This window comes from Eptesicus fuscus, chromosome 17 (genome assembly GCF_027574615.1).
Source record: "Eptesicus fuscus isolate TK198812 chromosome 17, DD_ASM_mEF_20220401, whole genome shotgun sequence".
NCBI classification, from domain to species: domain Eukaryota; kingdom Metazoa; phylum Chordata; class Mammalia; order Chiroptera; family Vespertilionidae; genus Eptesicus; species Eptesicus fuscus.
In genome coordinates this window covers 59,797,238-59,814,677 of record NC_072489.1, presented here as the reverse complement: position 1 = coordinate 59,814,677, position 17,440 = coordinate 59,797,238, and the positions used below count along the sequence as shown (strand labels likewise).

Genomic DNA, 17,440 nt, shown 5'->3' with positions numbered 1-17,440 from the left:
AATAGAATGTGGTTCAAAGGACAGATGGGACCTCCCTAATTGTCCCCAGATTCCTAGCAGCAGGGGTGGCAACTAAACGGTTTCAATTAAAAGTTACAGGAACAGGGAGAAGCAGGCGTGAGCTATGCCTGTGCTGATAAGCTCCTTCGGCTGAATGTGGGGTGGCTCTGCCCGATTTCAGCCAGCCCAGTGCCCACGACAGGAGCAGTGAGCCACCCTACCACACGGCCGTGACCAGGGGACACCGATCGGTTGGTCCGATGCCCGGCCTTGAACGCCCATGTGAGTCTAATGGAGGTGAGGCTGGGCCCAAGCACCCCCACCCCACCCCCCGCCCCCCGGACAGCAGGGAGCAGCACCCGCCACACGGGTAGGGGTCACCCCTTCCCAGAAGGTGCAGACCCGCCTGAGGACGGATCTCCGTGCCACTCTGGGCCCAGCACCAACAGGGCTGGTCAATGCGGCTCGAGCACAAGGGCGACAGGCCCGGAGTCAGCATCCACCTGCGCCCGGTGACCACTGGCTGCGGGGTGGGAGGGGTGTGTGTGTGTGGGTGTGTGTGTGTGTGTGAGTGCCCGGAGGGACCAGGCCTTGCTCCCGCTGCAGGTTAAAGCCCAGTCTGGCCGGGCCTTCACCTCCTCGGCCCTAATAGCCCTCTCTCAGGAAGCTCCTGGAACAGCACACCCAGAGGCCAACCAGGAGAATGGAGAACAGAGAGGGGGTCTTCCCCCTAAATACTTGTAGGTTTGGTTTTTGTGTCCTTTGTGTGTGTGTGTGTGTATGTATGTATGTATGTATGTATATGTTTGTGTGTGTGTGTATGTGTGTGTGTGTTTATGTGTGTGTGTATGTGTGTGTGTGTATAAAGCAAAACCAGATAGTAATACATGTTTACCATGATAAAAAATCTGGGAATACATAAAATTTGAATATTCCTTTTTGTTACTGCAGTTAGTATTTCCTGCTCCATCTTCTTTTCTGAGAGCAGGAAAGAAAAATGCAAAATAAAACAAAATAACAGGGTGATCACAAAATTCCTGCATGATTTGAGACCCGAGCCTCAGGAATCTAACACGGCGGATCCACAGTCCTTATTTCCCAGCTCAAAACCCACCCAAACCCACAGCCAAAGAAAACAAAGGAAGAACAGTTACCGGTCACAGATTAAGTCACATGGCTGTTTGCGAAGCTAAGTGGGAGACCTCCACTGGGTCAAGTTATCTAGACAGAGCTCTGCCTGAGAAATCTCATCTGAGATGACTCACACGCATTAAGGTTAAAAAAGAAAGTTACTTCTAACTCAGGTAAGAAATACAGAAGTCTCCGTAGCATGAAACATCTCCCGGAGGCTTGTTTAGCGAAATTAACTGGCAGGTTAACAGGGGGGTAATGCCTGATATACAAGAGTGCCCCAATTTCTTCAGAGAAATTAACATTTCAATCCCGTTTTTATCTAGAAGTCATTAAACTGCGCCATGAATTATTGGAGCTGTAGGAGCGAATTAACGCTATTCATCAGCGGGGTCCGGGCCCTTCCGAGAGCACCCGTAATGGGAGAGCAGCCCCTCATTCTATCGCTGCTCATTAACGCACCAGCCTTGCCGCTCAGTATATAAAACTGTCCCCTCTTCCCGTAATTCATATTACCACAAGCCGACTCACATCCTAAACTATTACACGCCTCCAGTTAATTTTTGCAGCCTTTGCCGGAACTTTTAATGACAGTAGTGTGTGAACCTGCTGACTAGGGACTGCGTGTGCCCCAGCATCAATGTTGGCGTAACAGCACGATCTGAGCCATGCTGCTGAGGACCTGGTTGAGGGAATGGGTAAATCGGGTCCACGCGTGGTCCTTTGAAATCCGGTGATAAAACGGACCGGTCTCCCGCTCAACTGCCCCTCCGCATCAGCCTGGGAGGAAGGAGGAAAAGGCTGCACAGCCCAGTCACCCCAACTCCGCGTCTATCACATTTCAGCCAACAGTGACGACGGGCAGCTGTCTGTCTAAGACCTCCATTCTCTCCCTTGGGAGCTAGGAGAGCGGCTGCACCAGGTGAGGATGGGGGTCCGAGAAATCCCTCACCTGGTCCAGCTGCAGGTGCCCCAGTCACACATGCCACAAGCAGGGTGTGTACCCCCATGTGTGTATGAGTGTGCATGTGTGAGTGTCTGCCCGTGTTTGTGTGTGGGCATCTAAGTGTGCTTGATGTGCAAGTTCCGTCAGATGAGTAGGTCCGGGTGCTGGTAACTCGAAGACAGGCTGTCTGCAATGCTGACCTTGCCAAGGTGTCTGCCGGCCTACAGGTGTCTGCAGAAGGGACCTGAGGCCACAGCAGACAGCGCAGCAGCCGCAGCCAATGACCGCGTTCAGACAGCGCACCCGGAAACCGGCGGAGACCACCTTGGCCACCCATCAGTCACTGGGGGTACAGACCCTGCCCTCGCCCCCCCGCCCCCGGGTCCAGCCTGGGGGCCTGGCTCCTGCGAAGTCCAAGATGCATGTCCTAGTGCGGGCCCACCCGGGCTTGGTCTGTGGGGACTGGCGCTCCAAGCCCACACGTGCATCTCAACTGAGAGCATTCAGCTGGTCAGGAACCAGCCTGGGCTCTACCGTGAGAGAGGACAGAGCATCCCTCAAGTCAGCAGCCAATCAGGTGCCTTCAACATCAAACCTTTCCCACCAACCCCCGGACTGTGTGGGGAGCTGGTAAAGGAGCAGAGCATTCTGGGTGTGCGGGTCCCACCCAGCCCAGGTACCAATCCTATTCTGCTCCTGCCAAGTGCCAGGAGAAGTGGGTCAGCCGCCATTATCCATTAACCTCGGGATAAATACGGGTCCTCCCCACACCTGCAGGACCCACCACACACAGGGAATGGGATGGGGCTGTGCCTGACTGAGCAGCACGCTCACAACACTCAGCTCGTGGGGCTTCCACTTCCGGGCAAGTGCTGGACCAGTCTGGGTCCCCCCACACTCCACCCCAACAAAGCCGCTTTCACCTTTGCCCTCCGTGGCCAGGGAGAGCCGGTGTCTGAGGCCAGCGCTCAGGCTCACTGAAGGGCCCTTGGTCCCTGACGCGATCGGAAGCACCTGTCACCAGCGGCTGGAAAAGCTCCTTCTCCAGGAGGCGGCCCACTGGGCGCAGCCCCCCAGCCCCTCACACTTCACAGGAGAGGACGGTAGCTGGGGCTGCATAGGTTGGCAGGAAAAAATAAGCTCTCGCCCTAACTGGTTTGGCTCAGTGGATAGAGCGTCGGCCTGCGGACTGAAGGGTCCCAGGTTCGATTCCGGTCAAGGGCATGTGCCTTGGTTGCGGGCACATCCCCCCCGTGGGGGGTGTGCAGGAGGCAGCTGATCGATGTTTCTCTCTCACTGATGTTTCTGACTCTCTATCCCTCTCCCTTCCTCTCTGTAGAAAATCAATAAAATATGTATATAAAAAAAAAAGCTCTCGCGGGGCCCAAACCACCGCCCGAGGGAAAGCAAAGGCGCCCCGCTCCCAGGAAGCGCAGCATCCACAAGAATGGCAGGTTCCGGGGCTCTGAACCCATCACTCCAGCCAGTCTGGTCTAGGCTGGGCGGGGGGGGGGGGGGGGGGGGGCACACAAGACTAGGGCCGGCCATCCTGGGTCCCTCCCAGAACCAACTCAATCCCGGCCCACGCTGGCCAGAGGCACCCTCACACCAGAATCCTGCGTGGCCTCAGGCCAGGCCCCTGGGCCCCAGAAAAAGGCCCCCAAATTCCACACGGCCGAACCCTGGTGGGGAGGACACGGGCCGTGCCGGCAAGGTCACGTAGACCCAGAAAACCTCATCTGCCCGAGACCCGAAGCCATTAGCTGTGTTCCTGGCAAGCACAGATGTTGTCTATATCTAAAAATTCCCAAACAGATCAATTAGCATATTATAAAGGATTTACTTCCATTTTCCCTTGACAGATCATAAAAGCCAAACACAAGGCTCAGTCTGAAACTGACAAGTGCGTGCGGCAGGAGAGGCCCTATTAAACGGAGACAACAGCAAAGAAAATGGTATTTATAATGATTAGCCACCTAATTAATTCTAAGAGCAAAATGTCAAAAGCTATAAATCCATTCCTTTGGTAACTGAAGCTCGACATCAAACACGGCACTTCTGCTCGGAGAAGGGAGGCCCTGGCGTCTCCCCACATTTGAGCCCCGCAAGGTGGCTGCTCCCCTGCTTTTCCACTCGGTGTGCGTGGGAAAGCCAGAGGCTGGAGCTCGGGGGCCATGTGTCGCCTGCACCCCCCCACAACCCGAAACGGTGGCAATAAATTCTAAAATGAAAGAAATTTAAATACCACAAACGTGTGCAAACATTAACGGAGTCGAGGACATGTGCTCACTCCTCCTGTGACAAGCAGCTCAGCTTAAAAGGAGAAAATCTCCGCCTGTCTGGGGGCTGTGTGTTTCCCCTTGGCTGTTTGGGGGAGACACATGGAAGAGACCCCCAGACAGACTGCTCCTCCGAAGTCTGGGCACCGGCCTTCCTTGTAGGTTTAGAATCTCCCTTTGGGGGCGGGGCGGACAGGCGGAAGAAGAGCGAGAACAACACGAAACCCAGATGGATTTAAGAGATGTGGAGCTGCCCGCTCCCCCCCCATACTTCCCGAATCCCCTCCGAGACTGCGAATCGGAACCTGCACTTAAAGAGAACGTGTTTAATGCAGGAGAGGAAGCCGAGGGCACAGAGGTACTGCATTCAATCTCTGTGGGCGCAGCACTACATTTTAAGTGAGATGTGTTTTTCTGAATTTCACTGAACATACTACAGATTCCAAATTGTCTTGTTATTATTACTATTTTGACTAAGTTCTCCTTTCCTAATAGGTGTCTCTTTTATGGCCAGGACTGTTAATAAAAGTAATGTGATATTACATCACGCCATCAATTGAATCTTGAGAAAAGATTACGGCGATCCAAGGATCTCATAAGCCCCAGGCTCTGATAATTCCAGCCATTATTCAGTGTGAAATTCAAACAGTCTGAATTCATTACCATTGCTTGTTACAAATCTGCATTTTCAGAATTTGCCATAAAATGCAGGAGTCCAGGGCGGTGACCTGGATCTAACAGGCTTTCATGGGAAGCGGCCGAGCTGGCAGGCACTCAGCGCTGCTCTCAGATGAAGGCGCCCGCGCTGGGCCTCTCCGTGCCGACCTGGTCCCCGCCCCCACCTCCCGGTCACATGGCATGTCCGCGCAAATGCAGAGACTGGGAGCCATCGGCAGAAGAGGGGGGACCTGCTCCCACAGAAGGAAGCACCTGTGAGCAGGTGCGCAGGCAGCCAGTCACACGTGGGAGCAGTCCTTCCCGTCACCCTGCCGAGGCTCGGATCCCCTCCCTCGCACAAAGTGAGTGGAACTTGGAGGGAAAAGGCTCCAGGGAACCCCAAACCCCTCCTCCCTGATGAAGAAACATCACTAGCAGGTTGATGGAAAAGGGGGTTTTTGCTTCCCACGAACAAAGTCCCAGCAGAAAACAGGACAGAACTGTCTGTTATGAGCAAGGAAGTCTGGAGTCCTCGTCACCTTTCGCCCGAGTGTTCCTGTAACCTGGATGCCAGGCGTCTCACGGACCCCACAACTCGGCGATGGACCGTTACTGCTCACCCCCATTTCACAGGGGGAACCCAAGTCAGTAAGGGCAGAGGGGTTTCGCCGGGCCAAGGTCATGCGGCAAGCATTCCTGGCCCTATGTCAGCGCCCCCCCCCCCGCCCCCATCACCAAGGCGACGGCCCAGTCTTTGCCTTCCCCACGCAAACACGAGGAGGATGTGCCAAAGCCGTGGGGCTGCTGGAGGGAGGGAGCGACCGCTGACGCGGTTCCTAACTACAGCGCCGGCTGCTTCCCGGCCAAGGCGAGCGCCGTGTCAATCTGCTGTTGAAACACAGGCAGAAGGCTTTCCGGCTCCCACAGGCCTCCGCGGTGCTGCCATTTAAGCCCGTGGGAGATCAGAGAACAAATCACTATGAATCCGCCTTCCAGGAGGAAGCTGCAGCCCTCTGCCGCGGTGTAGAGGCCATTCCAGCTGTAATTAGGAGGCAGCAGCGAGTTTCCATTGGATTACGAAGAGCCAGCACAGTCCTCTCCAAGTGAAGGTTTTTAACCGCCGTGGGCCTGGGGCCATCAGTTACGCACGCAGGAAATACCAGCTTCCAAAGCGCAGGGCAGGCAGGGAGGTGGCCACCACGCTGGGTCCACGAAGGAATCTGATACACAGGCCATCTGTCCCTCATCCCGAGGGACCGGGGGGATGGACGCGGGAGCCAGCTGGGCCTCCTCGCAGGGCTCCTAATCCCAGCTCTGATGCAACCCTCGCCCAGGAGGCTGCCACAGCACCACGCCCCGGGAGACAGGAGGGTACAGGGGGTCCCCAAGGCCCACGGAATTCCAACTCCCAGCCCTGCCCGCAGGCCGGGGAGAAGGGGCCGCCTTTGCTTGGGGCCGGGAAAGCTCAGGATTTAGGCTTTATTCTTTCAGAACACGCACACCTCCCCAACAGGTAGTGCAACATGCTGGGCTGCCTTCTGTCTGCAGCTGATGTCGCCAGCCCTGCCCTCCAGACAGAAGCTGGGACGGGCCCGGCCACGCCACACCACCCCGGTCCCATTCATTCAAAACAGAGCCGCGGCTTCCATAACGTGCAGGCCATGGACATAAACGTATGGAGACCACGAGGGCAATGGACAGGGGTCCCATCCCAGTGGATTACCGATATTAAGATGCTGATGAGGCCGAGAGCACTTGATCTAGACCAGTGGTCGGCAAACCAGGGCTCGCGAGCCACATGCAGCTCTTTGGCCCCTTGAGTGTGGCTCTTCCACAAAATACCACGTGCGGGCGCGCACGTACAGTGCGACTGAAACTTCGTGGCCCCTGCGCAGAAGTCGGTTTTCGGCCTGGGCGAGTCTGTTTTGAAGAAGTGGCGATAGAACACTCAAGGGGCCAAAGAGCCGCATGGGGCTCGCGAGCCGCGGTTTGCCGACCACGGACACAGAACCTGCCCTCGCACAGTGCTGTCCCCACAACGTTTTCGCCCCTGCGGCCATGCAGTGTGGAAGCAATCCATCTGGTCCGCAGAGGGGCGGGACACGGTCACTGTGGCTGTGGGGCGATCCGCAAAGCTGCCCTGCCCAGGCCCAGCTCCCTCCTGAGAGGGCCAGGCCGCTCGGAGCGCGGCCTCCTCCTAAGACCAGGGAAGCCCCCCGCCTTGGAAGCTTCAGCTGAATTTCCCAAGGAGCTGCAGGCTGCACCGGGCCAGACCGACAAAGGGCTCCCATCAGTTAAACACCGTATAGCTGAGCGGGAGAGGGGCGGCGCCGCAGAGAAGGTGTAGAGTTCCTGGGCCCGGGAACCTGATCTCTTTGCCACGTTTTCTGCAAATCTCCGACGTTAAACGGCAGTGCGATCCCGTCCAATGCATCAAGGCCCGCTCCCAACAGACCCCGGGATGGAAGCTACGGGGGCTGATCCGTCGGCCTGAGAGAGAGAGCAGTGGGGGTGCCGAGTGGGAGCCCTGTTCTCAGGACACATTTATGAAGACGCGGAAATTAAACACCGTAACCAGACGCCCAGAACTGCTGCTCATCCTTGGTTTGTTTCCCCCCACATTTATTTCCTGTTGTTCTGGCCACACATAATGAACTTGACAGGTTCTGCAGCCCACCCCGCAGGTGGCTGCTGTTCTTTTAAACAGTTCACCGCTGAGAAATTGATTTGTTTGCTGCCGGGGCCTAAGGAAACCGCATCATGAAATATGTATAAATGTCACCGCTCGGCTGCCTCTCAGGAGAAGCACAGGAAAACGTGCCCTTTCATTACCTGCTTACGCAGGAGCCCGCTCGGGGCACACATTCACACGTGTCACCCACGTGCTCACACAAAACCCGCTGAATTACGCAGCACTTTCTTTTAAAACCTCCTACTTATCCTTAACGGGTCCAAGTCTCGGGGAATTATCTTAATTGCTACGTGGCAAGAACGCATTCCGCTAACCAAGAAGGCTGCGTTTTTAACAGCATGAGGCCAGGTGGGAGTTGCCATTTGCCAAAAATAAATGCGTCACTCAATAAATAAAGCAAATGTGTTCCGTGGGAGTTAGAAGGCAGGTGAGGAGGGAGCCACGGGCACCAGGCGTGGGGACACCCCCCCCCCCCAGGGACAGCGGAGTTGAGATGAAACACATCCAAGCAGCCAGATTCCATCAGCGCCACAAGGACCGTTCCTTGGGCTGCAAAGTGGGTCTTTAGCAACTGTTGCTGGGAAGCTGCTACTCGAACCCGGGAGTGGTGTGTCCCTCCGTGAGAACCTAGATGGAAGTATAAACGGAAACCGCCTAGAACTAAGACCACGCTAACGAAAATGCCGCTGGTCTAATGCACGCTGGGAGCAGTGACTGCAGTGGTGGTAACACATAAATACTAAACAAAAAGATCACACACACACACACACACACACACACATACCCTTTTCCTCTCTATTTTTTACGAGAAAGCTAATTTCCTACCCATTCACACTTCCACATCATCAACCTGAAACTTACAGTGACCAGAAAATAACCATTTCCTGCAACAAAGGCCGCCCTGACCCTGGCAGTCCGCCCCCGCCCCCCCCATTCTCCTTCCCTTTAACACATGCGGGCTCCGAGCCTCAGAAACAATGGCCATCAGTCCTCGGGCATCCGCCTCTGGCTGTCCCCTAACCTGGGCGCAGTGATCTGAGCATCGCAGTAAAAGTGGGATCCCAGCCAGCCAGCACCATAACCATCTCGGAAAAGAGGTGGACCTCCCGCCTACCCAGCATCACACCTCGATGGGGGGCTCAGTCACGACCCCCCGCCCACCCACCAGGGGAGAGAAGACCACTGCCCCCCCCCAAGCGGGGCCCGCCCTGGCCAGGAAGCCGGGAAGTCCAGGCAGGCTTGCTGACTCCAGACCCCGGATGACAGAGGGGAAATGAAGACCCTGTTTGGTTCTGAGCCTCCCTGGCTGGTAAATCCGCTGATTAGAACCAGCAGCTGTGAGGGGCGGAGGAGGGAACAGCCCACAGAGCAGAGAGCAGCCCACCAGGAGGAGTCGGGTGGGGCGCGGCCCTGTGGCGGGATGAGGACACTGGGAACAGAACCAGGGGACAGGATGGGGGACTCTCTGGTCCTCGCCAGGAGGAAAGGAGGGCTGCGTCAGCTCCTCCCAGGGAATGGCTCCCAGTGAACTTGGATCTGCAGCTCAGGAATCAAATCCCAAGAACCAAGCACGCTGCCCTCCAGCCGGAGCCCCTCGGGCGGAGCGCTCCATTGTCGCAGGAGCTGGCTGCGGCTCCCGCACCTTCCCCCGCAGATGAGGGGCCTGGCCTCTGCCTCTGGCTGTGGTTTCCGTGTGGGCATGCGTGCCTGCGGCTGAGAACAGAGCAGGGCCGCAGGGCCCAGTGCAGGCCGAGAGGCCACTGCCCCCCAACAGCCGGAGCCCCCAGGGGTGGGTGTTTGTTCTGAACGAAGGCAATACTCTGTTTTCCAAGAAAGAAATCTGTTTGGGCAGAAACAGGGCCGAGGCCCTAATGACTGGGGAGGAGACGTCACCGAGCCTGCTGGCCCGATGGAGCCCCGTTTCAGATGGCCCACAGCCTGGTCCCCAGGACAGACCTAGGCAAGGCCCTTCGGCCACCAAGCGCCTCAGCAGCGCCCTGGGGGCTTCCGATGGCCTTTCCCTAGGGCCTCGCGCGGCGATGGAGATCTGTCACTAACGGCGCGGGAGCTTCTCCGGTGCAGGCGGCCGGATGCTCGGCGGTGTCTCTGCCAAACCACAGCCGCCACTACCCACCATCATCTCACAGAACAAAGCCAGGCTGACTTCCATTCCCACTCGTTTGTAGACCTTTAACAAAAAGCACTTATTTTTCCCTGACGCTTTTGTTAAAATTACAAGGTGACTGGGAGCCGCTATAAATATTAATGCTCAATAACAAAACAGCACAAGACAAACAACGACCCGTGTGAACCCACGGAGACCTAGCTCAGCTCCAGGAGAAGTGGGCCAAGCAGGGCGCATGGTAACAAGTGACCAGTGGAGAGTGGATGGCAGGAGCAGAGCTGATGCAGTCTGTCCCCGCTCATCGGTCCGCACAGAGCGAGCCTCTCTGGGGGAGAAAGCTGAAGTGTTTGATTTGGAGTTATTAAAAAAAAAAAAAAAAAAGCCACATTCCTAAATACCAAGTCTAGAACAATAGGTTTACACAGAGCTATTAAATGAGGACATACTCAACATTACTGAGACGACAACAATGAAGCAGAAGGTTCCAGCACTCCCGGCCGGCCTTTGAGGCTGCGACTTTTCAGGAGCTGTGGTCTTCATCCGCCCTCCCGCTCGCTGCGTTGAAAAGGCCTGTCCATTCCCGGGCACAGCAGTGAGCCCCAGGCCAACACGGCCCTTCCTGGCTGCAACCCCAGGTGCCCCTCTGGCGTGGCTTCGCACTGAGTACAGGCAGGGCTTTGTGTGCGGCCGTCCCCAAAGTGGGGTACACCTTCCTGCCAGAGTGACGCGCCATAGAGGAGAGGTCCAAGAGTTGACACGTACTTTCTGGGGACCTGAGAGAACGCCCCCGTGAGTACATGCCAGGGTGGTCAGGGGTGCAGGTTAGCCCACTGGCAGGCGCTCGGGGCTCAAGAACCTGGTCCGGAGGCGTGTTGCAACTTCCTTCTGACATCGGACGCGTTTATGCAAAGTGAGCGTTCGGAGATCGGGACCTCCGCTGACAAGAACCCACGGCGGCTCAATGATTAGGTTGAGTCAAATGAAAATGCTATTACTCAACCGCTGTTGGTATTTTACACGCCCATTTCATCCCTGCGCTATCAGCTTCCACATTCACATCTTGAGAGGAAGTAGTTTTCCAACCCACGGTGTCTGTGAGGTGTACTGAGCACTGCTCTCAAGGTTGGGCTCCAGACAAGAGGACCCCCCGCTCCCCCGCAGCAGGTGAGCCTCGGGCCCGGGGCACAGCCAGTGCTCGCACTCCGTGGGCCCACAGGAGTCCGATGGATTTATTTCCGTCCCCCCGAAAACACCTTCAAACCCAGCACCCCCAAACCTGGGACTGAGACCCACCAAACCCAGCCCCACAAAGACCTGGCACAGCAATGTTTCTGAGGGCCCTGGGCCAGTTCCAGCGTGCGCGCAGGGCCCGCGGGAAGGGAACGGGCGCTTTTTGGCTGAGAGGGGCCGCCGTGACTCACTAACAAACGCCCCCACGGCGTTTCTGGTCTCTCGCCGCCTCTAACGCGGAGGTGCTTGGGGTGGCCCAGGCTGGTCTGCTCCGGGAAGGGGGTGTCATGCTCCGCTGTGGCCTCTGGCGGGGCAAGTCCTCTCGGGCCGCCCCCAGGAAAGGTGTCCTGGCGTCTCCATCCACCTGAACGGGGGGGTCCCTGAGACCGCCCCAGTCCAACCATCAACCCACAGGCTGGGCCCCAGAGGGCAGGCGGGTGCGTCGGCATTCCCAGCGGACACCCCTCCATGGAGGGAGGAATGGAGGGAGACGCGGGGACAGGGAGCCCCTGCTGGTTGGTTCAGCTCGGCTGCCCCCTGGCGCTCCCAGCTCCGAGGGACACTGAGGCCACCGCGGTGAACTTGACCTTTCCTTAAAACGGAGGCTCCATCCTATTTACACTCTGGGGAAATGTGCTCACACGCTCTTTCTTCTTGCTTTAGTGACGTCAGCTCACGGGGAAGCATTTTGTAAAGCAGGATAAACCCAATCACTTCCGGGCGCTGCCACCTGCGGTCTGATCCAGGTTTTGTGCAAAACGGCTAAGGGCGTGTTGAAACTAAAGCCAGGCCCCTGCCCTGCCCCGGGGATGACGGAACTCCATTGCTACTTTCTCAACCACAGCCCGTGAGTGCAGACAGAGCTGATCGCCTCCCTGCTCACTCACACCCCCGCTCACTCACATCACCCCCCACCCGCTCACTCACATCACCCCCCACCCGCTCACTCACACCCCCGCTCACTCACATCACTCCCCACCTGCTCACTCACACCCCCGCTCACTCACATCACCCCCCACCCGCTCACTCACACCCCCGCTCACTCACATCACCCCCCACCCGCTCACTCACACCCCCGCTCACTCACATCACCCCCTACCCACTCACTCACACCCCCGCTCACTCACATCACCCCCCCCACCCGCTCACTCACACCCCCGCTCACTCACATCACCCCCCCACCTGCTCACTCACACCCCCGCTCACTCACATCACCCCCCACCCACTCACTCACACCCCGCTCACTCACATCACCCCCCACCCGCTCACTCACACCCCAGCTCACTCACATCACCCCCGACCCGCTCACTCACATCACCCCCCACCCGCTCACTCACACCCCCACTGCCCCCCAGGACTCGGCCAGAGCCTGCTCAAGCCACCGGGAGGCTGGCCATGGAAGTGTAAGTCACCGAAGACGCGTGGCCAGCAAGCTGCTTGCGCCCTAAGGAAGCGCACCTACCAGTGCGACGACTCGAGGGGGACGAGGCTGTCTCCTAACTCATCTTTATTCTTTGTCATTAACGTGTCAGGAAGTCCTACCACGACTCCCATTCTGACCCGAGTCCCTAGCAGCAGCGTTCCCGGTGACTTATCTTTATAGCAGCAGCAGCAGTCATTCCACACGGAACTATATTGCTTCAGTTAATTACATGTATTTTGCTTCTGATAAATGAAAATACCAGATGCAATTAATGGAACGGCAATCAATATGGCCCTGCATTGGACATCCCAATGAAACTCGCAGAGGCTGCCGGATCCATAGTCATCCGCTAATTGAAAACACATTCCGAAGGGGGTTCTAGAAAGCCTGAACTTTTACCTGCAGGCACTTTACAGTAACTCACCAAAGTAAATCTGTCCACGAATGCTACGGTTCCCGCGATGGGCTGTCCGTCTCTTTAAGGGAATCCAGCTTCATTGGTTCACAACCATTTACGGCGATGAAACCCTGAAAGCACAAGGAACTGGGTCAGTGGAACTGAAGCCGTGGTGTTTGTGCTGTTTACATCCAGCCATCCTTTAATTGCCTTTTCCCAGGGCCCTCGACTCGGGCTTCCAGAGGTTATTAAATGGTTTCATTAAAAATACTATTTGTCTTGCTTTAGTCACAGCGCAGATCACATTAAACAGTGGAGCAGCAGAACAAATGGACCTTTCCATCTCTCCCGACACGAAGCCCGTGTGCAAAACCAGCAGCTGACGTGTCATCGCCGTGAAAATACACTCCGTCTCCCAGTAGCCAGCAAAGGCTGCACACAATCGATACGGCCGAGCAAGAAGGATCACCCACTGTGGGAGGAATGTAGAGCTACACGGCGATTCCCAGGCCCAGTTCCATTAGCATAAATGCTGACAACTGTTAATCCACTGCAACTCTGATTAACGGTTGCAGTTGTCCATTAATAGAAGGCGTTTTAACTTACTACTCAAATTGATTACTCAGTTAAGAATTCAATCCTAATGTTCAATAAAATTGCACTTTCTTGGCAAATGCAATATGAAAAGAGGTGATGCATTAAAGAGAACTCACATTTATTTTCCGATACATGGAATGAAGAGCAGATACAGGGGCCCTTCCGCATACTCTGACCCACTTCCTGTCCACACGGAGCGCAGGGGCCAGAGGGCAGGGGCTCCTTTAGAGGAAAGGCGAACACCTGGGCAGCGGGGCGGCCACGCACCTTTCCTGCGGCTTTCCCACGGAACCCTGAACCTCATCGTTGGAGTTGCCACGCAACTGGAGTGTCTGCGCTGTGAGGAACCCTTTCCCAGTCCCGGGAGGGAGGGAGGGCTGGTGTGGATGGTGGAAATGAATGGCTGTGGCCAGCGCTGGCCACTGCCAACCCCACCTTATAATTGGTCAGGATCCCTATGACTGATTAATATTAAAAATGTCTGACACTACTGTAACCACCTTCTCAACCACATTCTACCTTTCAAACCATTCCAATCTCAGGAAACTAGAGTTTATTAGAGTTTCTCCTCTTTTAAACAGTCTTGGGAGCCATCCTGTGACGTATCCTGCCGGATTAGGTAGCAAATCAGAGAGGAACGCCTGGATTTCCCAGGCCCCCGACTCCCCATCTACGAAAGCCAGAGTCCCGTGTCATGTTAACGTGAGGAGGCAGACACTCCGGGCGGACGCAGCCAGGTCCTCCTTCATGAGGGTAGGAGAGCGGTGGCAGGAGGTTCTGAAGACCTGCTCAAGTTCAAGAAGGAATCTGCTCTCCCGCCCCCCCCTCCCAACCACCACCTTAAACATTCCATTTTCTAGTCAAGGAAAGGGGGGCAGAGACATCCCAGCCTCTTAGTGCCAGGGAGGGAGGGACTAGTATAGGCTCTCAGGAGTCCCAAGCCTCTGACGTAACAGTTTTATGTTAAATAAGCATCTACTATGGCCAAGGATCCACATTTTTGAGGTGGTGAGAGCTTGCCCAGAAAACTCCTATGCACCCTTCAAAACCCATCCTGTATCTTCTGTAATACCTTCCTTGTTGAATGCCAGGCTGCTGTCTACAGGCTAAATAAACGCCCTGATCCCGTTTTATTTATATCTGGGCTCCTCCATACCTGGAACATAGTAGGAAACCGAATACTTAACTAACTGCGTAATAGAACTTACGTTCCTGGCTGGTGTGGCTTGTAGTGTGCCATAGGCTTCCTTTTCCCTTCTGTTTCGCACGCTTTCCACAGGAGACAGGAAAATGTGCATGGATATATACAGTATGTAATCAATGAATTTTCAAATATGTAAGGGTATTATATAAATATATGAATTTCCTGATATACTTGGTATATTACTTCATACATATATGAAGTAAAACTTAGTAGTGTCTGTAACATTACTTCTTATTTTTAGACAAAGGTCTGAAGACAAATGAACATGTTACCATCCACCTGATCTTAGCGGTGGGAACAGTCTTGCTCTGAGAGGCTTCCCAGTAAAATTAACCCGGAACAGGGAACTCTGCCTGTGTAGAGGGCTTCACGGAGGAGGTGGCATTCCATGGAATTTCAAGACAGAAATCCGAAAGCTGCAGACAGACGGCCGAGCGCAGACAGCTGAGTGAGTGGATGGGAGCACTAAAGGGCTTGGGAGATGGTCAGACTAGTTAAAGGGGTGCCCACTGCTACCCGAAGTTCGAAAGAGTCCTTACAAAGACAGGAGGTACGAAGGCAGGAGTCTGCAGATGCCCGATGACAGCGCAGAGCGGAGTGGTCCCCGGGGGGTCGCCAGGGGAGATTTTCTCGGCAGGATCTCTCTGAGGACTCCGGGTGCGCCAGACACGGAGGTGACTCAGCTGACTGAGATCGGCACCATGCCCTCGGCTGGCCCTGTGGCAGCACAAGCCCACGTCGCCAGGGTTGGTGCCTCCACTCCCTCCGGTAATTCAGGCCCCTGCCCAGCTGGGGTTAGGGACTCACTCCCAGCAAGGCCTAGCCCCTCGGGCACGAAGCACGTGGACATCTGGTTTGGATGTCATGTGACAAACTGAGGGAACAGCGTCTGAGGAGTGACCCATCCCTGCACGGTGACAGCATTTACACGGCGAGACCTGAGGTTCTTTCACCGACTGTAGCCATGTCATCCCTCCCGGGACGCCCCTCCACTCACTACAGCGCAACCAGAACCAAACCATCTTCTTTAGCTTTGAAACAATCAGCCTTCGTTCAGGGGGGAAACAGCCACCCCCAAAGCTAATTCTCCCCACAGCCCAACAGCCCGTGGCACCGAGAGCTGAAGGTCAAATCAGCCGTCACTGTTCGCCCCTCCCCCACCTCAAGTTTTGACTGCAGTAAGCGTGCCCTCCAGGAAGACACTGCGCATGCTCGGTCTTTGTAGCGAGAATGTTGATGGAAATTCTGTAATATTAATTATGCTCAGCTGGCTTTACGTTTTAAAAATGCGAAAAGACCCAACAGTCAAGATTTTAGAACTCTAGTCTTAAAATATAAGGACAGCGCGTGGAAAACTTTAAGGGACGTCTGGGTACGCAGCCACTTTGTAAACAACAAACAAGACTATTTCCCGCGCTGTCCCAGATGCACCCCATCCAGCTGCCCTCCGGTCCGCCTCTCAGCCGCCCCGTTCCACCCCTGCGCCCCGCGCAGCCAGCGGATGGGACGGGCAGGGTGAGCAGGGGGGGCCGAGCCGGTGCCATCCGCCGGGCCTCAGGCTGCTGGGGAAATACACAAGCCGGGAGGATGCCAGGCTGGGGGGAGGGAGCCTTGGAAACGACCGGAAAAGTAAACACAGAGGGAATCGATAAGTGGTGCCGCTGATCAGGCCAACGCGAGCCGAGTTTCGGAAGAAGGAAGAAGAGAGGCTCGGTGAGCAGCAGCCCCACACAGCGTCCCCCTGTGAACTCCGGCTGTTCCCACACCCGCGGCCCAGCCGGCGGCGGCGGGCAGCTGGTCCGAGCAGGCCGACCCCCGGCTCCCAGAAGCCCGGCTGGCCCCACGCGTCCGCAGGAAAGTCAGCCGGGCCCGGGAGCCGCCTTGTTAACGCTGAAGAGACTCGAGGAGTGAGAAGAGTCCTCGCCAGGGGACCGGGGCCCCCCAACATCAATCCGGCTCGGAGGACAGCCTGCCCGCTGGGCCCCGCAATGGAGAGACGGGTGTCAGCTCCCATCACAAGCCACACTGTCCGTGTCTCAGCAACTGTCTTTCCGGGTTCCAAATGGTAATTAAACAGGAAAACCACCAGCCGAGGCATGCGTGCCTCTGTGAAATGGTCCAGAACCTTCCAGAAGGGGTGGAAGGAGAGGAGGCTGCTGGGAACACAGCCCCACCAACCAACAGGGTGTCTGGGAAGAGTGCCCTGCCCAGGGCAGGGAGGAGGCAGGTGTTCTCTAAGCGCCTGGCTGCCAGGTACCCCATCGACACCCCATTTGATCAGGGCACAGGGTTAGCTCGGCAGTGACACAAAACCTCTGTGCTGACAATCTGACAGAGCAGTCTGTCCCTGCCCCACCCTGCCCCCAGGGAGAAAGGAGAGGTGTGGTCATATTTACATAAAAAGAAGAAACAGCTAAGAAGCCAAATAAAAAGGAAATGGTTGAGCCGTAACCGGTTTGGCTCAGTGGATAGAGAGTCAGCCTGTGGACTGAAGGGTCCCAGGTTCGATTCCGGTCAAGGGCATGTACCTTGGTTGCGGGCACATCCCCAGTGGGGGGTGTGCAGGAGGCAGCTGTTTGATGTTTCTCTCTCATCGATGTTTCTAGCTCTCTATCCCTCTCCCTTCCTCTCTGTAAAAATTCAATAAAATGTATTAAAAAAAGAAAATGGTTGAATAACTCTCTCTCCTGCTAATAAAGAGGGGATACCGAGGGACCCTTTCTCCCAAGTTCTGCTTCTCCACATATTTCAGTCCATGG

At 55.8% G+C, this 17,440-nt stretch overlaps 1 protein-coding gene across 4 annotated transcripts in view; it reads right to left on the bottom strand.

Moving 5' to 3' along the window:
- The window catches only part of CTBP2 (C-terminal binding protein 2), a 100,394-nt gene that overhangs the window by 51,982 nt on the left and 30,972 nt on the right, over window positions 1–17,440 (bottom strand). For 3 of the 4 annotated variants that reach the window (XM_054729239.1, XM_054729238.1, XM_054729241.1), the window contains one exon: window positions 12,908–13,011. The exons of the other annotated variant lie outside the window; for it this stretch is intronic. The gene's annotated coding sequence lies outside the window, so the exon portion shown is untranslated. The remainder of the gene's footprint in view (window positions 1–12,907; window positions 13,012–17,440) is intronic. 4 annotated transcript variants of the gene reach the window in all.